Below are 21,329 nucleotides of genomic sequence, written 5' to 3'. Positions count from 1 at the left end.
GATAAAGTGGGTAGTGTCTTGTATATATGAGGGCAGCATCCTTACAAACTATACCAGGAAGAAATCAATGTATTGAGACATGGCTTCCGTTAGACAGCCCTTCGAGGAGACAATTGGACGTCCTGATGGTCGAAGGGCGTCTTTATGGACTTTCGACAGGTGATAGAATGTTGCTGTGACAGGATATGGGCACGTTAAAAACTTGAATTCATTGTCGTCCAACATGTGTTTATCCGCCCATTTTTGAATGAGCACATGATATTCATTAATGCTCTTGATATATTCATCCTTGGTTATTCAGATATAACATTTCACATCAGACAATTGTCGTAGTGCCTCCTGTACATAATATTCTCGTGTCATTAACACTACATTTCCTCCTTTATCAGAGGGCTTACAGATCAGATCAGGATCACTTTCAATTTGTTGTAGAGCAGCACGCTGGCCTTTAGTTAGATTAGTTTCCAAGTTACTTTACTTCATTGATCTCAATCTCAACAGATCTTTCTTGACAGATTCCTCAAAGGTGTCGAACGTGTCGAAAGGAGTCATGGGTAAATAAGTTGATTTGGGTTTAAAATTAGTTCTGACACTTCTTTGTTCAATGCCGAAGCTGGCGATAGTGGAAACGTCTGAAATCCTACTCTGTGTGTTTCCAACATCTTGACTCGCCATGATTTGTAACGTCCTTAAGTCATCACCTGTGAGGGTATCAGTTGGGAGTACATGTCTTGAGTCAGGCGTAGATGCAGGTGTGTGCCCAAAGGCCTGTTGTTGTAAACCCTTTAATTTGAAGAATTTGTACAATTTTAGCTTTCTGCTTAATAGATAGAGGTCGATGTGTGTCTGGGTATATTCCAAACCTTTTGTTGGACAGAAGGTAAGTCCTTTCTTTAGTACCATTTGTTGATCTTTAGTCAATTTCTTATTGGTAAGATTTATGATTGTTAGATCTTGAACTGGCATTACCTCCTGAACCCCCTCTTGCTGCGTGTTTGACCAGCAATGCCTTGATTTTGATTTGTTGCAACCGCCCCTTCTCGTCTTTCTGCGGTGTCTTGGTGTTTTGTTTCTGGGGGTTTGCCAAGTCCTCCCCGTTGTCGTAAATCCCGCATGAGTTGGAATTCCTCGAAAAAATGGTTTCGAGCAGAGAGGGCAGTTGCATTATTCGCGCCATCATCACCAGATTGTTCTGCATTTGTACTAGCATTGGAGTCAGATGTATCCCTTGGTTCCGCACTTCGGGGAGACGCATTCTTCAATGCCTTTCGTGGCCCATCAAATTTGCGCGCGAAAGTTAGAATTCTCCCCTGGGTGTAATCTCTGGCATCTCTGTTGAACTTGGAGTGTTTTCTTGCTTTAATTTTATTTTGATAGGCAATCAAGTGTTGCGTCATACCCTGCCGCAATTCATCTTTGACTTTTGTATCTGGATTTTGCGCGATGAGAGCTTCCAGTTCATCGATCTCCTACAGGCATTTCTCTCGGTCGCTCCATGCATATTTTATAAGTATCTTAAGCATGCCAACCGAGACTTCAGTGGTATATTCCGACCATTCCTCAAGGAGAGCCGGATCCGGGTTTTCATACAACAGGATCGTGTAAATCCGTAATGCGCGTGGTATTCGCTTGACCTCAATATAATTCTGCAAGGAGGTGGCTTCCCACCACTTGCGGATTTCGCGCTCGAAGAGCCGCTCCAGTTTGTTAAACTGTGTATTCAAGGAGCCTTGCACGCCATTTTCACATTCCCACTCCGTTCGTTGCATTGGAGTACATTTAAACACCTCCGCTGCTTCCTCATGACGCGATGCATCGGAAAACATGTTGTGACAGTGAACTCTGCACTTTGCCCCGTTAAATTCAATTCACAACCTCGAAACACTCTTGCTACGATTTGTAATCGTACTTCAACGGTATCACTCTTGCCATTCAAAGTATCACAGAGCGCGGGCTGGTGCGTTCAGCGACTCACCCGTCCGCATAGCTTGCGTATTCCTCAGCTTAAAGGTACCATAGCGGTGGTCCAACGCGACAACAGTTCAAAGCTCCAATGCCACCAAAGGTCGCTGGGAGCACTCTAGAGTGAAGGGACCGCACTCATTCAAGGTTCCACTCGGTAATTTTATTTTACCGAGATTAAGACAGGACACGTTTCGGCTTTGAGCCTTTTTCCAACTGTTTACAAAGTGCCTTAGGTTCAACATAAATATATCCGGTTCCACACATTGCGCTTCCGGTGCAAAATAAATAAACATAAATGACAGACTCCCAAACAACAATTTAATAAAGGCGCCATCATAGTATGTGCAGATGAATGTAGGGGATACTTAAAAATCATTACTTTTATGTGATTGTAATCAGTGTGTGTGACACACATTAAAACAATTAATTAATTAATCAATCTTAACCTACCCTGAAGGTGGCAATATAATAATAACGCAAAATTGAGCCCTGAATGGGCATAATGTATATCACATTCATTTTAAAGATGTCCCCTAGATTGTATTCAACCGGCAATCAATTACTACATTTTAAGAGGGCTGCCTCATATTTACATGGGTCCATGTGTTTAAACACATGGCCCCATAAAGATAAGAAAGTGTTTCACGACAGCCGTGAAGCAGGCCACCGAGTCCAGATCGCAAGCCAAAGGGAGGCAACCAAAACACCTCATTTCTAATGGCAGGCCACCGTTTAACATAACCGGTGACTCTGGCCAATGGGAATGAGGGGCGGGGCTTAAAGCCCTCTTCTGAAAATCCTCTCCTACAAAATCTCTCGCCGAGGCGGAGCAGGGCTCTGCCCTGCAACGCACGGTAGACCTAAAAAATGTGCTAGGTGTTTCGAAACTAGGAAGTCATGCCCTTCTACAAATTGACAAAAGATGAGTAAATGTCCAAAATTTGAGGATGTCAGTGGGCAGTTTACTAAAATGCCCATGTGTATTTCACAAAAGATGCACTGAGGCAGATATGTACTGAAATGCATAATTCATACACCACCACACTCTGGTATAAACACCATCAATGCAAGGGATTTTGGGGGGATTAAAAAAGAATTGCTGTTGAGTTGGTAGGTACCAGTTAATCCTGGGAATTATTTGTTTCAAGCCTAATCCCTTCTTTGATTGGACATGATGAACACAGCACCACATCTTACCAAAGTACAGATTCACCAGGGGGGGTTCACATTCAACCAAAAAAGTGAATCCTCCATCCACCTTCCGTCTCTCTATGGCACAAGCTTGCAAATGCGCCAGGTCGACTCACAGTGACATGTTCAGCTTATTACTCTGAGCCTCACACATAACTCTAACATGTTCCACACAGCCACGTAGCAAGGATACTATGGGCCCTGGAGCAAGAAAGGTAAATGGCCACTTTGATTGCTGTTGGGATAAAAAATACAGCATTTATATGGGTTCAATGGGCCCATCAGGGCTCTGCCCGGGACCAGCGCACCTGATGCACCAACAGTAGCCGCAACACTGGTTTCACACAGGCTATACTAGAAGTATTCACCCTATCAACCATGCGCCAAAGCTCTGGCTTGTACCACACTGGGCAAAAGCATTCACTCGTGCAAGCTCCGGCATATGCTATATGGGATAAAACAAACTGGTATGCAAGCTGGCTCTATACTTGACAAAAACAGCCACTTACAGAAGTCCTGGCTTGCACCAAATCACACAAGGCATACTGAGTGCTACAAAGTCACCAGAGGCAGCAACGTGCTGTACACATACTAGTGTTATGCAGTACACATTTGAAATATTTGTCCTATTTGGAATAAGAGATGTTTTGTGCATGTTGTGGGTTTTATAGTATTTAAGTCTACTTATACATATAAAAAAGCTTTCTAAACAGCCCATTTATATCCCTGAAGTCTGAGGAGTAATGAGAATTTTAAAAACCCTAACCCACCTCTTTATAGAGTCATTGTAAACATAGGTACAACACATGACTACGGTCAGGACGGGTGCATAACTGGTACATACACACATGATTTCTATCACAGATATAGAAACCAGGATTTGTAGATCTCTCCAACCACGAATTCCAGTTATGACTGGGGGAAACCCAGAAATGTGTAGGATTTTTCACAGGTGTGACTTTTTGAGTGAGGGTAGGAAAGAAACAGGTGGTGGGGGTGAGGGAGGAAGTGGGCCTCCAAAATGCTGATAAAAACATGAAGCAAACAAACAGGCTTAAGAAGGTATTAAAGTGCTGTTTAATTGCTTTTGATAAGTGTGTAATTATGGGTGTCAGAATACTTCATCAATATTCAGCTCAATGACAACATTTGCTATTCAACACTAGCAAACTAATTATATGGCTGCAGCACTTTTTTGGGTCTGGTTTGACAGCAGAGCTGTCGCCAGACCTTAGGCGATCAAGGAAGTCTTTTCAGGAGTACTATAGAATGGGACTCTGCTTCCGCCCAGCAGTTAGTTCTTCTGAGTACAGATTTTGATTTGTCAAAAGCTGTGTGCTTCCACAGAAAAAATGATCACCTGCCAAACAGCTGTGATCATTTGCTTATCCAGCTGCTTGAGTCAGTCTCTTTTTCAAGCCAAGCTATTGAGTTTGACCTTTCAGGACGCACACCGGCCACTGTGGTGGATAGAGCTCCCCTTTAAGCCCACTGCAATGCTATTAAACAACTTCTCCTAGATAATTAGATAATTATGGTGTTTGATCTTCTCTGGTTGCCTTGTGGGAAAGCTTATGCTTAATACAGTGGGGTTTTCTTGGTTAAGGTGGCTAGCCAATGAGCAAGACCATGAGCTAAATCTGTTTATTTTGAAACGTTATGATAGTCAGTGGTTCTGAATTATTTATTGGGAAAAGGATATGTTAAAGTCAATAGTTGTTTGAGGATATTTTATTATTATTTTAATAAAATCTGCAGAGAGGTATTTTGTTAAATGAAATCTCACAGTTTATTGTAGTATTGAAGGGTTTTAGGGTTGGTTACTCCTCTGTCAAACCAGGTGAATAGAAGATATGCACTGTGATGATCCCTCTTAGGGTCCTACTAAATTGGTTTACCAACTGTACTGTTGTTTAAATTTCTATTTTTGTTACATTCTGATTGGTGACTGCCTTTTTGGAATGTTTCGGTCCAACACAGTAGGTCTGAGTTGATTAAAGTGACAAGCCAATTATAAAGGGTAGCGGTCTGATTGGTTCACTGGTAAAAGTTATATCTGAAGCCATATGTCTTATCTCTTTATAATAAAACATTTTGACAAAGACAGTGGGCTTAGCTTATTAACTTTGAAACACATTTGTTAAAGTCAATAGACATTTAAAGTTGAGTTTTTATTACTTGGGATTAAAGTCTACAGATAGGCATTTTGTTACATGGAATCTCACGGATTACAGAAGTCGGCAAGGATTTTGATGTTCGTTACCCCATCTGAAAACCTGCGGCTATAGGAGATTTGCACTGAGAGAATCCTATGTAGGCCCTTTTAGGAGAGAGAGTATTTTACTTTGCCAACTTTAAATTTGTATACATTTTTAATTGTGTCCCTGTATGCCAGATAGTTGTCTTGTGGGAAATCCTACCCTCAGTACAGTAGGTCTGAGTTTGGTATAGTGCCACACCAAAAATAACAACAATAAACTAGATTAATATTCTGGGAAAAACTGTGCCCGATGCCATGGGTCTAGTATCCTCCTTATGAAACGTCATGACAAAGGCAGTAGACTCGGCTAATTTACTGTGAAAAGCATTGTTAAGGCCAATAGGCTTCTAACAGTGGATTGTTATCACACTATGTTACCGGCTGTAGACAGTTATTTTGTTCCATCTCAAAGATTATTGTAGTAAGAAAAGATTTTGGTACTGGACATGCGTGGGAGTAGACCATTTTTGCTGTGATGATTCTTGTTAGACCCAAATAAGAGGGTCATAATTGTTTTACCACATGTAATTTAGCACATGTCTGTAACTTTACAATGAGATATATGATGGCTGCCAGTATACGTGCACTTCAATAGGCCTGTGTTAGTTATACTGTCAAGCCATTGGTAACAGCAGTAGGCCTTGTGGCTTCACTGGGAAAGGTTATATAAGATTCATTGGGTGTGATATGTTTACAATGAAGATTTTTTTTTATTTTTTTAAAGAAACCTTTATTACACAATAAAATACATACAAGGGCCTACAACCACCAAGGCCGGCCACTACAGAGCCCGAGGGCCCGCAATGCAACGCCACACATTCAAATGAACCAGAGGCGAAGCTCCCGGCAGTTCGTGAGCACATGCAACAGGCCGTGGCCATAGGCCAAGAGCAATCGGAAAAAACTGTTTCATTTTCTATTAAATACAAAACACACTCAAGGCAATGAGAGTCCGAAATAGCAGCGAGCGCTTCCCAGGACGGGGGACAACGTTCAGTGTCCGAAGCAGTTCTTGACAGGAAGTGGTAGTGGGGGCCAATGGGAAGACAAAGCATGGAACACACCTCACACAATCCCGCAGAATGCGTGGCTAGGGGGACAAAGCAATATCGACATCTAACGGCAGAGGCGGGGTGCAGATACGTCCACGATATAAATTCCATGGACCCCATACCTTAGTCCATTTCCCAGGCTTGCCTCTCGCCACATACACCGTCTTTTCCCTAAACATACACCAGTCCATATTCTCCTTCCATACCGCGATCGTGGGCGGCCTCGGGGAGCCCCACAACTGTGCAATGTTACGCTTGGCCACCATGTACCCCAAAGTCACCCACTGCGTCTGTGCCGCATTATAGTCATTCGGTTCCCAGACATTCAACAAACACCTCCTAGCCTCTGGCAACAGAGCAACGTGCGTGACCTCCTCCATTACGGCGTGGATACCGTTCCAAAATCGCACAACCTCCGAACATTCCCATAGGATATGAAGAAAGGTACCCGACAGGCCACATCCACGCTTACACATTCCATCCCTCGAGTAACCCATACGTAGCAAACCGGGCCCCGTGACATACACTCTATGGAGGATCTTCAGCTGTACGAATTGTAAGCGGGCTGGGATCGCCACCTCTTTCGGGGAGGCCACCGCCGATACCCAGTCCTCATCGTCCAGTTCCAAGCCGTCGCCCGTCCATGACTCCCACAGACGATCAGCAAGTCCGCGCGATCATTAATAAGTTTTTTGTAGATCAGAGAAATAGTGCTGTCGGGCACATAGCCGTCCAACACTCTATCCTCCAGCGGGGAATATTCGGGGATAGCAGCCACGTCCGGAAAGACCGAACACAGCGCATGGTAGACTTGTGCATACCAGAAGTACTCTCTATCATTTAATTTGTATTCAGTTTTAAGCATTTCAAACGTTTTGAAAGACCCCTTCGCCCAAAGATCACCCACCTTAGATATACCAATCATATCCCATTTCTCAAAGCCTTTCGTTTTCCACAAACAACCCAGCCGCCCGGAGGCATACAACGGCGTCGCCCGAGTCAAGCGATCCCTCCACCCCATCGCAGCATTCGCCGCATGCCACACACGTACCGCAACCTGTGTGGGTCCTGTCAACCGTGCATCCGGGGTCAGCGAATACAGCGCCCTATTATAATCCCCACCCGGGAGCAGTAATTTATCCATCTCGAAGGCCGGATTTAAGGCAGGACCGTATATCCCGTGGTTCACCGCCGCCAACTGAGACGCCCAATAGTATCTTTTAATATCGGGGAGGGCGACCCCCCCATCGTACCAAGGGAGCGTCAACTTGGCGAGAGCGATCCGCGGCCGCCCGTCCCAAAACAGTTGGCGCTGAAGACCCTCAACCTCACGGAAATAACGGGCTGGCACGACGTCTAGAGTATTTTGCAAAGCGTACAAGAAGCGAGGTAGCGGCATCATTTTAAACAATGCCGCCCGTCTGAGCGGCGAGAGCGGAAGTCGTCACCACCTCGCGACGTCGGCCTTCAATCGCTGGAGGGGAGGGAGAAGGTTTCGCTCATAGCGGACCGCGGGATCCAGAGAGATAAAGATTCCCAAATATTTGAACCCCAGTGTAGCAATCTGGATAGGGCAATCCCACGGCAGGAGGGGGGCCTCGCCCGAGAGGACGTAAACACATGACTTGGCCCAGTTGATAACCAGGCCAGAGTTGCGACCAAAGGAATTCAATACGTCCACCAATACTATTAGCGACTGTCGGGGAGAGGTAAGATACAGAAGGATGTCATCCGCGTAAAGGGAGACACGGTCCTCAAATTCCGGCGTCCATCTAATGCCCCGCAGCGACGGCTCCCAACGCAACCAGGCGGCGAGAGGCTCCAAAGAAAGTGCAAAGAGAAGGGGTGATAACGGACAACCCTGCCGCGTACCTCTCCCCAGTGCGAGGGGAGCCGACACCCTGCCATTCACCACAACCTGAGCCAATGGGTCAGCATATAGTAATTTTACCCAACCAATAAACTCAGGGCCGAACCCGAATTTCGCCAACACGGCCCAAATATACGGCCACTCCAAAGTGTCGAACGCCATAGTAGCATCTAAAGATGCCAAGATGGCCGTCTCACGTATAAACTCCGCTCTAGCAAGCACGCCGTGCAACCGCCTCAAATTCAGGGCGGTATTCCGATGGGGTATAAAACCGGACTGATCCTGATGAATCAAGTCACCCACGACCCGAAACAGCCGATTAGCCAATACCTTAGCCAGAATTTTGGGTTCTGCGTTCAACAGCGAAATGGGCCTATAGGAGGCGCAGCGATCTCGCGGCTTCCCCTCTTTGGGTATCACAACTATGGTGGCGAGACGTTGGTCAGGGGGGAGGAAGCCCGCCGCACGTGCCGCGAAAAACATGTCCCGAAGATACGGTGCTATCTTATCGGGACGCAACTTATATAGTTCAATGGGAAGACCATTAGGACCCACAGCCTTACCAGACGCGATCGAGCGAGTGGCCAAAGCGATCTCATCTGACGACAACTTCGCCTCCATCAATATTGCATCAGCCTCCGATAGGGTTGGCAATGCAATGTCTCTAAGCAACAGATGAGAATCCTCCTCCGAACGCACAGAAACCGGAGAGTATACCCCGCGGAAATAATACGCGAAGCAGTCAACAATCTCCACAGGGTCAGTCACACGCACTCCATCCATTCTCTCCACAACGGGCACCACCCTGCTCGCTCTCTCCTTCATATCCAACCAAGCAATCAACTTTCCGGCCTTATCCCCCACATCATACAGTCGTCCTTGCTGCTCTCTACTCATCTCTTTAGCGGCATCCGTGACTAGCGCTCTATAATCTGATTGTTTGAGGCTGAGAACGTGCAATTTCTCATCAGTAACACCCCGCTCCAAGTCCTCCTCCATTTCAGCTATTTCAGTTTCCAGGCGAACCACCTCTGCTCTCCCGCACCTCTTAGCATGAGAGATAAGTGACAAGGCCTGCCCCCTGATCACCACTTTATAACCCTCCCATAGGGAGACAGCCGACGACACCGACCCCACATTATCATTGAAGTAGTGATCGGTGGACTTGACCAGTTCCGCGCGGATCTTAGGGTTACGTAAATACCAGGGGTTAATGGGCGCTACTCTCCCCTCTGCCCCAGGGACAACCTTCAGTTGCAACCATATAGGGGAATGGTCAGAAATACCTCGGGCCAAATGACGCACCTCCCCAATCATCCCAGCTTGGATCGCCGGCATAAGCATGTAATCAAGTCTCGAGAGACTCCTGTGGGCCCCCGAATGAAAGGTGTATTGCGCCTGTCCCGGGTGCATCAATCTCCAGCAATCTACAAGTCCCAAAGTGTCCAGAAAGCCACCCAACCAGGCCTGAGCCCTAGGGAGATCCCTGGGGGGGCGACGGTCCTCCAACCCGGAGACAACAGCATTAAAGTCACCCCCCAACACCAGAACCCCCCCAGGGAGTCCCAGGACCAGACGCCCCAAATCAGCAAATGTAGCCGTCTGTAACCCCGGAGGCACATAAACAGCAACGAGCGAAACCGTCCTACCCTCCCATCTCCCCACCAGTGCCACATAGCGCCCCCTATCATCGTGAAGCACCTCGTCCACCTCCAATGGGAGAGAGGCCCTAACCAAAATGCCCACTCCCCTTGAGCCAGAAGTGAAACCAGAGTGAGCGGCAAGGCGATAGCCCCTCCTATTTAGGGCATGGAAGGAGTTCCCAATCAAATGTGTCTCCTGCAGGAAAACAATGTCGGGCGAAGTCCGTTTCAAAAACTGCAACACCACCCCGCGCTTGATCCTGTCCCCCAATCCATTCACATTCCACGAAAGGATTCTCAATCCCCTACCCCCCACCCCACTCCCGTGCATGATATCCACATCCCGGAAAGCACAACCCGGACAAGTCAGCAGAGAACGTCACATTGCCTTGCGAAACAAACAAACATTCCCCAACACCCCCCTCCCCCACAATCCCCCAACCACAACTCCCCCCTCCCTGCACCCCTGCTTGAGCCCAAACAGCCCCCCCAACTCGCAGTGTGCCTGTCGCCCTAACATATACCACAAAAAGAACCCCAGAAGGAGTAAAGGGCCCCAATAAGCTCCCCACAACCTCCAAGCATTTGAAGGGCATATTGTGCCAAACTAGAGTCCAGTTGAGCCAAGGTACAAAACGTCACCAGTCTAGTCCATCACCAGGAACCAAGTTCTAGTCCTGCTCCACCAAACCCTCTCCGCTCTCCGCCATCCGACCGTCCCGATCCTGTCCCCGAGGCAGGGCATCCAACCAGTCTCCAACCGCCTCCGGCCGGTCGAAGAAGTGTGAGCGACCCCGGAACTCAACCCGCAGCCTAGCCGGGAATAACATCGCATATTTCAGCTCCATGTCCCTAAAGCGCCGTTTGACGCCCAAAAATCCCAGCCGTTGTTTTTGGACCGCTTGCGTGAAGTCCGGGTAAAAGCTGACATTAGAGTTCTCAAACTTCAGCGGCCCGGCCACCCTCGACGCCTGAAGGATAGCATCCCTATCCCGAAAGTTAAAGAGTCGGGCGATTATAGGCCGCGGGGGAGCACCCACTTTGGGCGCACCACCCGGAATCCTGTGGGCCCGCTCCACCGCGAAGGACTTGCTCTGTCCCTTGGGCGCGAGACGATTGATCACCAGATCCTCCACAAAAAGATCAACAGCAGAGTCCTCCGATCTTTCCGGCACTCCAATGATACGAACATTGTTCCGTCTAGCCCTGCTTTCGGAGTCCTCAAGTCGACGGTCCGTCAGGTCACTGGCTAGCCGCAACCCACGGACCTCCGTCTGCAGGGCAGCCACGTCCACAGTTAGGCTCGACGCAGCTTGAGCCAAGGAGTCGACCCGCTCGTTAGTTTTGGACAGGTCTGCCCTGACCAAATTCACATCGATCAGGACCGCGTCCAATTTATGAGCCAGGGTATCAAACTGCTGACCCACAGCAGCCTTCATCTCCTCAATGGCGCCCATGACGTCCAGCAAAGTCAATTCTGACGATGGGCCCGAGACCTCTTTGGACCTCTCAGGCGATTTATGCGAGCCACTAGGGGATCCCTTTGTCTGCGCATAACGATCCATGTTATTGACCTGAGTATAGGCTCCCCTCCGTGTTGACTTGGGTTTTGACTTGTCTCCGTCTAGTCTCGCCGCCATCGTCCGGAGGCCACCAAGGTTGGCACCCGCCAGCACCAGGAACAAGGACCAGGTAGCTAATTCAATTGAACACGGCCGTCGCAGACAGTAAGCCCGTGTATAGTCCGAGAGTCAGGCCAGACACTCCGCCGTCCGCGCCCCTCTGAAACACCAAAGTCCCTCAGCCGATATCAGAGAACAAGCTCGAAAACGAAAGTGAAAGTGCGGGGTACGTGGCAGGTCAAGCCCAGCATGCCGCTGTTGTTCACTTCGTACCCGGGCACCTCACCAACTCGAGATCGGGACCAAGGCAAGAGCAGGCCGCAAACTTCGGAGTGCAACCATTCCGGTTCCCGGCGTCCAATCTGAATTTGGAAAACGGGTGGCACCTCAGCGCAAGTTCATCAGCAAAAGCCCGTCAAATAAACCAGGATTAAGTCAGGATAGACGTGGGAGGTTGCGGAGTCCCCCGAGAGCCGTAAGCCTACGCGGCCATCTTGGTTGCGCGCTAGGCTCCTCCCCTACAATGAAGATTTTTAATGGAGCAAGTAGGCTGGACTGGATTTACCACTCCCACTCCAATGTAAGCAACATTAGGGAAAGTGGTGGACTTTGGATGGATGAGATTTACTATTTCCACTCCAAATCGAGTTACAGTAAAGAAAGTTTTGGACTTTGGAGGGGTTATTTACTATTCTCACTTCAACCTGAGCAACAATAATTAAAGTGTTGGACTTTTTAGGGGTCAGATTTAATCTCCATACTCCAACCTAAGCAACAGTAAGGAAATTGTTGCACTTTGGAAGGGTCAGATTTACCTTATCCACTCCAACGTAAATAAGAGGTCAAATGTACTCCTCCAAATCCAACGTGACCAGCAGTAGAAAAGTTTGAACCTTTAAAAATAATTACATTTACTATAAATATATAGATTCACTGATAAAAAAATAGGTTTCAGGGACGTTATAGTTAGAAATTAGCATTTAAAAAACCTTAGAAATTCACTGAAAAAACCACAGGTGTCAGGGACATTATAGTTAGTTGGGCATTACACTTGTACAAAACCAGAGAAATTCGGCCTTTATAGTTAGTTGAGCTAATTATAACTCGCGCCCCCGCAATGCACTGCTGATGACGTCACATATTTCATCACTCATGACATGGTCAGTGACATCACTGATGTTATGTTATGTTATGTTAATAACTTTTATTAGGCGCACAGCTGCCCCAGCGAAGGGGTGTCCTGGCGCCTGATCAGGTACACAACACAACAGGTCAAAGCTGAGGAGAAGAGAAATCAATTAGCAGAGGCAAACAGGTGGGTTTTAATGGCGCGTCTAAAAAGAGTCAGACTATTTAGGGCGCGCATATGTAAAGGAAGGGAGTTCCATAGATCAGCCGCCAGAACACGGAAGGAGCGTCCTCCCATCCTACTCAGCCTGAACCTAGGCTTAATCGCCAGATGGTAAGATTCAGACCTGAGGGACCGCGTGGGGACGTATGAAGAAATAAGGCCCGCCAAAGCAGGGGGAGAGGAAAGCTTCAGAATCTTAAATGTCAGACAGAGAGCCTTAAATTTGATTCTCTGTCTGACCGGAAGCCAGTGAAGGGAGGTCAGAACAGCAGAGACAGAACATCGTCTCGGAAGGCCAACAATGGCCCGTGCAGCAGCGTTCTGCACCCTCTGAAGCCTAGTAGCCTCAGCCTGGTTGACTCCAAGTAGCAAAGCACTCCCGTAGTCCAGCCGGGAAAGGATAGAGGCCTGAACCACCAGTTGCCGAGTGGGAGGGTCAAAGAATTTGAGGACTGGCCTCAGTTCTCGCAGAATACCAAAGCAGGTAGCTGCTGTCTTCTTTGTATGGCTGGTATAAGAAAGTGACGACATCTCAAATGACGGGCCTCCTCACCACAATAAAACATTGCCTCCGAGACCTGGCCCACCCGGGGGCTTAAAAAAAGGAAGCATGGGTGATCGCGCTTCATTTAAAAAAAAATTCTGCTGTACGCAACTCCGGCCGAAAATGTTTTAAAAAAATGCTTTTTCTGGCCCGACCAGGCATAGGGGGTCAGGGTGTTTTTCCCCTGCCCCCTTTTCTTGTTTTTTAATCTTTTTCTCACCTTTTTGCTTGTGACCTGGTACTGAGTCTCAAGATGCCTGCCAACCTTTCCTGGTTTGAAATGTTGGCAGCCAATGAGAAACAAGCTTGTGATCTGGAGGGTTCAGCCAATCAGATCTCTTAATTCTCAAATATTGATATCTGTAAAAGTTTACATTTCTCAAAAACTACTGAACGGATTAACACCATTTAAAGAAAAGCGTGCTTTCTGGACCAAAAGCTACCTTTGTGCCACATTTGGTGTAATTCTGTTCAGCAGTTCGGGCTGTAGCTGTGTCTAAATTTTCCTATGGAAATTAACATGGAGAAAACACGTTTTGGGACCCCCGTTTTTCTTCGGTCCCCGCTTGACGAATCACCTCGAATCTTTCAAGACAGGAGCTGACCTGAATGGGCCATTAGCTTGAAAATTTTGCAAAGATTCGTCAACCGGTGCCAAAGATATTGCCAAAAGAAAAAAAGCGTTTTGACTAGAAACAAGAATAGATAAATATATAAATATATACATCTTGAATAATTTACCACTAGGAATGTTACAAACACAATAAGAGAAGCAATTAAAATACATATCAATGTGAATAAAATGTAAAATATAAAATGACAAAATTAATAATGAATAACATATTTAAAAATTTAAATCAGACAAAAGATAAAAAAATAAGCATGCTAATTAAAACTAAAACATGTTAAAAAGTATATATTGACATGTGTTAAGAAATAAAGTAGTATACAGAAAAATGAAAATTTTTGTAAAATCAATATAAATTATTTAACTATTTAAGTTACATAATAATGAAATGATTTTAACAATTAAGAAATAATAAAGTAAAATTAAAATATATATATTTGCAAAATATTCACCCCATTTCCCTACAAACCAACAACATACAAAAGTGAAAAAAATACAAAGTTGCATAATAAATAAATTAACAAATAAAAATAATCAATTTGGCTAAAACATTAAAAATATATCTTTCAAATACTCGCCAACTTGCCCCCTATAAACCCAGCAACATCCCCAAAAATATATAATATATCAAATAAACACCAAAAGCACACTAAAATATATATTTCTTTCAAATGTTCTTATTAATTTTGCTTAGAACACAGACATAAACAAAAGCTGAGGGGCAGCATGACAGGAATCAACAAAATCAATCTTGATTCATCTAAATGATAAGAAGAAGAATGCCTTAAAGAGACTATGGAAGCCTCAGCAATTAGAGGGGAGGAAAGGAGAGGGGTTGGGGAGTCTGGAAGGGGGGACAAGGAGGGGGGGGTACTCAGGCAGATATCCAATCTATGAAAAGAAGCAAAGTCTATGACTGTGCAACTTTAGAAGCATTGTTAAAGTACAACCAAACCACTACAATCTGTCTCAATATTGTCCAATATTCCAGCAGCTCTAGGTAGAGCTTAGGGAGTTTACAGTATACACATTCAGGTACATTACCAATGGAGACCAGATATCTTGATGGTGTGTACCAGCAGGCATCAAATCCAAGTAGTTTTGAATTGTTCTTGGCAATATGCAGCATCATGTAGCCAGTCAACTTTACGTGGGACTCTACACCGTCCACAGCGCACTGCGACTCTTCGTTTGGCTAGGAGTAATAGCATACCCACCAATTGGAGCTCAGTGTCAGAGATATCTTTGCCGAAGCCCAGCAGTGGAATCACAGGTGTCCGGGGAATTACATGGTCCACAATGGCTCCAACAGCATCAAACACTTCCGACCAAAAAGCCTGCACTGCGGGGCAGGTCCATGGTAAGTGTAGAACGTCTGCTCTAGGTGCCATGCAACGCACACAGCACACGCCCACTTGGAGACCCAGCCTGTGCAGCTGTTCAGGGGTGTAGTACAGTGGTGCACGAACTTTAAATGAATGAGGTGTAGGATGTAATTGGGGGAGAGGGTACAAGAATGTGCTTAGCAGTATCACCAGCATTCAATGGGAATGGGACTACCCAAGTCCGTCTCCATGCCTCTCGAGACGAGGAAACTACAGCAGGAGCAGTTCCCTGCATTGTAAGGTATAACTTGGTGATTAAATGATGCAGGGAGGGGGTAATTAGCAGTAATTCAAGTGCATGAAGCATGTTGGTGGCTTTCCGAAAGGAATCATGCTGTGAGCAAACCACAGCGCACAATTGGAAATAGGCTAGCTGGTACAAAAAGGTGTTGGAGGGTTCCAGCAGAGCTCGCTCAGATTCAATAAAGGTATCATCATGCTAGTGAGGTCTAGTGTTCAGTGGCGTACTCGTGTGCCCGCAACTCTAGAGAGGGGTAGGGTTGGGCTGTCAATGATAGGTACCAATGCGTTGAAAAGGTGATCCACATGTGCTCTACGTCAAAGTGCGTTCCACCCCACTCCCCCGGTGCATTCACGCAACTGAATTTACGGAATTGTTGCGAACCACGCCACAGACCACCTGCCTTCGAATCCTGGATAGAATAAAAATGACCACCATTGCTGCCACAGTTTTCTTGGTTTATGTAGCTACTTAAGTCTTTTTTGCAGTTAGAAGCAAAAAAAAGGGGGGAAAGAACTGCTGCACATGATTGCTGTGAGGGGGTATCCCCATATGCTTACTATAAAATGCCAAAATATTTGTCTGCTATGTCAATGGCATATAAATCCACATAGGATTAGTACTGTAATGAATGTGCATTGAAGCAATAAATAAACTTTTTTTTTTAAAACAAAAAAAGTGCCTTCTATGCCCATGCCGGGCAAGCGACCATGTCTACGTGTGTCCGCGGCAAATACAATTCCATGGAGAAGGGGCATGGATGGAATGTGATCGTGTTCCGGGGCTGTATGTGACTGATGTTGTATGGGGTGCACCCAGAAATGCGCTAATTGCGCTTGTGCGCAGTTATTATAGTGATCGTTATCGGGGGCCATAAGTCCACCCTGCTCAAAGGGGAGAGTGAGCAGTTCCCAAGCCACCCTGGGCTGCTTCCCAAGCTAGTTAAATCAAGCATGAGCGCAGACGTCAATGAAAATATTGTGACAAAAGCAAAGGTAGGTTCACAAATAAATAGAGAAATTTAGGCAGCACCACCATTTTGGCAATAGCCAGCTTCCCTGTTAGTAAGAGGGGTAGTGATCGCCATCTCTCCAGCCGCTCCTCCAGTCAAGTGATCGTACGTCCATAATTCACTCCAGAGCTCAGCTAGGTCCCTACTAAGCCAAATCCCCAGGTAGTGCACTGGCTACGCCACCCAGAAGAGCGGAAACTAAGACACATATTGGGTAGTAACATCTGTCAAGGGAACTATAATAAACTTTGTCCAGTTAACTGTCACTCCCAATAGACCACCAAAACAAACATATTCCCTGATTAAAACATTGAGATTGTCCTGCGGATCTTTCACGTAAAGCGTGATGTCATCCACATACATTGAAACAAGTATCGCCCTAGGGGTAAACGCCAAGTCTCTCTGTTTATGGTGTTGCCATAACCTCGCAGCTAGTGGTTCCATGGCAACAGCAAATAATAGAGGCGTGATCGCGCTTTTAAGTCTCTATTTTTGTTACAAGTGACCTCCAGGACTTTTTCTATCTAAAGCATCTTTTTACCAGCAGTGTGATGCTCATCATCCAGATCCGAAGTGCGACATTCCAGTTGATCAGTTCTGCTTCCATGCCCATTCACCTTCTCTTTTAGGCGATCTATTCTCTCGGTCAAGAGATCAATTTTTGAGTCAATGGATGTGAGACTATGCTTGAGATCCAGAAACATTGAACGAATGGTGAATGAGGAAACTGAGGAATTGTCCTTGGTGGGGTCCGGGCACACATCTTCTGGAGGCCTCTCTGAGCCACCAGCCTCTCAACCGTGTTCAAACGTGGGTTTGGGCTGCTTATCATCGGCTTTTCCCATCTCTGCGGATCCTCTACCACAAGGTGAGCAATCAGTAGCACTGGTGGGTCAAATGAGAAAGCCTCGAAGGCAGTCTCGAATCTCCCCCGCAAAACACCCATGGGGGGGGGTACAAGCAGACTGCGATGTGTGCGGGCTCTGGCGGCCCAGAGGCACCCCCATGCAGAATCGTGGGGACAATGTCCTTCAAAGGAAAGCCCTGAGGTTTGCCAAGAACATTTGGGCACCGAGGTAGGGTCAAGCTGGGGAGTCCTCTAGTTTTTGTGAGCACTACCAAGCACTGTAGGGAGCAGGTGGTGCATCAGGTCTCCCAGGCTAAAGCATGGTATGAGTGTGCCAACACCTGCAGGTGCAGCTGCACAGTCCCGATAAGCAAGCGTGGATATGGTACCCCCGCCCACTGGGCCTAACCATCAGCCGTCGGGTCCATAGAGCTTTCATAGTCCCAGCCCGATCCACCCTCCGGGCCAGCCAGGTCAGGCGATCACCTGCTTGTTGCATTGCTGCCGGAGCGGAGTCCAGATGCCGCTGTAGTGGAGCCGTACCTGTAAATGCAGTGGCAGCCGCAAATCAACCTCCTCACTGTCCCGGGACCCATGAACAGCAGCTGCAGTACAAGTCAACGTCCCGGAACACTGCCTCTCTACGCACCATCACACCAATCGAGTCCACGCCGATGACGATCAGCCCCCACACAGTCACCCCCACACACGCACCAGCACCACAGGAGAGTATCACTCGGGCTGCTGGGTAGCAGAAATCGGGTGCAGGTCTTCTGGGCCTCCAGGGAGGCCCCGTCTCTTGGCAGCGCGCCGTGGGCTGTATCCGCCGGGTAGGCCGCTCCACTCCACAGCACTGCCAGCAGACCCCCCGGCAAAGAAACAAGTCCTGCAGCTCAAAAGAACAAAATAAACGCTGTTCCCCTTGAATGCTCAAGAAATAGAGGGAATCTCCCCCCAGTCGGGCCCCGATGTCCTCAATCAGAGAGGATACAATGAGAATAATGTTCAGCCTGCAGAGCCTCACAAGGCGGCGGCCATCTTGCTGTAGGGCTCTCGGGATGCCCCCAAAAATTATAATTGATAAAACAATCTAATGTAATGCATTAAAAATACACATATATTCACATTTAAAAAATAATTGATTCATTTAAATAAATATGAATCTGAGTTGCCAAGAATAACTTAAGAAAGTAATTAACCTTTCCCCCTACAAACCCTACATCAAATAAGAAAATAAACTTAAATAAAATATAATGGTTTAAATATATTATGAAACACCCCAAAAAACTTAACTCAAACGATTACAAATAAATACATATGAATAATAATAACGGATAACATTAAAACTAATAAAACATTAAAATACATAAAAAACATATGATATGAAATGATATTATATAAAATGATATTAAATGCTTTGATGATTTTAATAAATATTTTTTAAATAATATTATACCTGTGATATTATGCCCCATTATATTTCTGCCTTCACAATATTTATTTAATAGAATTAGTACACCACATTATTTTACAACTGCATTAAGGTTGAACTCCGCAATCCCGCGAACTCTATAGATTTTGGCTGCATGGTTTAATTTGAAATTCACCAGTGTCTCAGGGAACTCATGGAATTGCATTAAGGATACACCTTACTGGTTGCAGGCCATTGTTAGAGCTATAGGTAGAACCTGTGCTGCATGTTTATTAGGAATTCCTATAGCACATTCTTGTAAGAAGTAGGTAAGGTAGCTATTCTGAGCCCAGGAGGTACGCGGAAGAATCGGCAGTGTTTTCTGTTTCTTGAATATTGGAAGTTTTAGTCTGACCACTTTTTTTGCTTCTTGAATTTGTATCTTCCCTTAGTACTTGTATTGCCTGTGCTAAGTAGGCTGCATGTTTTGCAAGGCATTCCTAGAATGGCTATTAAGTGGGAGCTCTTATCAGCTTTGGCGCTGTAGAGGTATGAGCTTCATCTGTGGTGTTGTAAATGAGCCTTGCAGCAGAGTTCAGGACAGCCTTTACAGGAGCCAGGCCTGATCTAGGGAGTGCTTCCAAGGTCCCGTCTAGAAAGAACTAGGAACTGGACTAGAGTTTGGAGGTCTTGAACCAACAGTAAGTATTTGAGCTAGTGAATGGAATATGTACGCCACCGAGCATAACTAGTGGTCTTCACCCAGGCATTAGTCCCAGCTCCCGAGGGTCCCACCTCATGCTTTGAAGACCACTGTTCTAAGGGCCTCATTCTCAGTTTGGCAGAGTGGAAGAACCAAGTACACAGGCAAAGCTCCCATCCTGCCTCATTTAGCGGTGGGAGAAGCGCAGCGCTTCTGGTGGCGACGCCTCAGCTGCTTCTGCTGTTGGAAACCCATCGTTACTTTGACTGGCCAAGGCAGGGCCACATTAAATGTGCATCAGAGATACTTTCTCCTTGGGGTGCTCCTTCCAAAATACACGTTTCCTTTATTTAGGAAAATCCCAGCAGTTCTGAAAAAGGAAACAAAACAAACGAGTCCCCTGGCTTTGGATATAACCACCAGCACATCAGGGCCATTTGGTTTTTGGTTTTCAGACACAAACCCCATCTCTAGCTTTGCTTATGAAACACAAAAAGAATTGTAGAGTCCCTGTGAACAACACTGCTTCCATCACTCGGCAGACTGCTTTGCTGCTGCCCCCAGTGAGATCCCCGTGAGGCAGCCAGGGGGCTCATAATCTGGGGTGGGGGACTCCAACCGAGGACCCGGTGTCACCGGCCTTCTGGACTGGCGGGACACCGGACAGGGTCCAATGAACCTCTGCATCCCGAGGCAGAAGGAGATGTCACAGCGCTGGTCATCTTCAGTGAGACCACTGGATAAAAACATACTTAGGCACAGTTTTCAGCTTTGAACATAAAATGAAAAGTGACAGGTTCAGTTCATGAGTAAGAAATGTTTAGAACAATTAATATCGACATCCTTATTCATTATTGTTTGATGTGCACAGGAGGCATTGCGAATATGTAAAACAGGCAGCCTTTTATGTATACACCCACAACCAGCAAATGCTGACTATATTAACATAAAAATTAAATGTATATTAATCCTCCCAGCTGAGTTGAATTATTGAAGTGTTTCAGAAATCTGAAAGCAAGGATACATTAAAAGGTAGGGAGCCAGGCACCTCGAAAGGAGTTTCTGGGCATTATCTATTTATGAGTTTTATAAGGTGCTGCATGCTATTTTTCGATCACTAACCGAGAAAGGGAGCGAGCTAGAAAGCCTCTCTGTACAGACAGTCAAGCAGCTACACATCAGACAGCCAATGGAGCCGGCCTATGATTGCAGGGGTGTCTGACAACTTCTTTGCCTCGTGATAAATCAGCACGCAGCATTTTGGATGAGTTGCAGCTTGTGAGGAACCCTCTGAAGGGCGCCTAAAAAGACACCATTGCTGTTATCCAGCGTCGACGGTGCTGGTGCATCCACCTCTGGGATGTGGCATTGAGAGTTTAAAAAGCAGTTTGGCTTTGAGAGTTTGAAGCTGAAAAAAGCAAGGACTGGAAAACTGCCACGGTTTAGGGTTCCAATGAAAGTTGGTCATCTGGGAAGAGAAGCAGGTTACCCACATGTGTTGATGAAGTGGGGCGACAGCCAATAGAAGACGGTCATTCTATTTTATTTCACCCAAGGGTGGTGTGATCTGTAAGTATGTCCTCCTCATGACATTGTTAAGTTTT

This window comes from Triturus cristatus, chromosome 6 (assembly GCF_964204655.1).
Source record: "Triturus cristatus chromosome 6, aTriCri1.1, whole genome shotgun sequence".
In the NCBI taxonomy this organism is placed as follows: domain Eukaryota; kingdom Metazoa; phylum Chordata; class Amphibia; order Caudata; family Salamandridae; genus Triturus; species Triturus cristatus.
The sequence above is the reverse complement of the archived record's forward strand: the minus strand, read 5'-3'. Positions refer to the sequence as shown.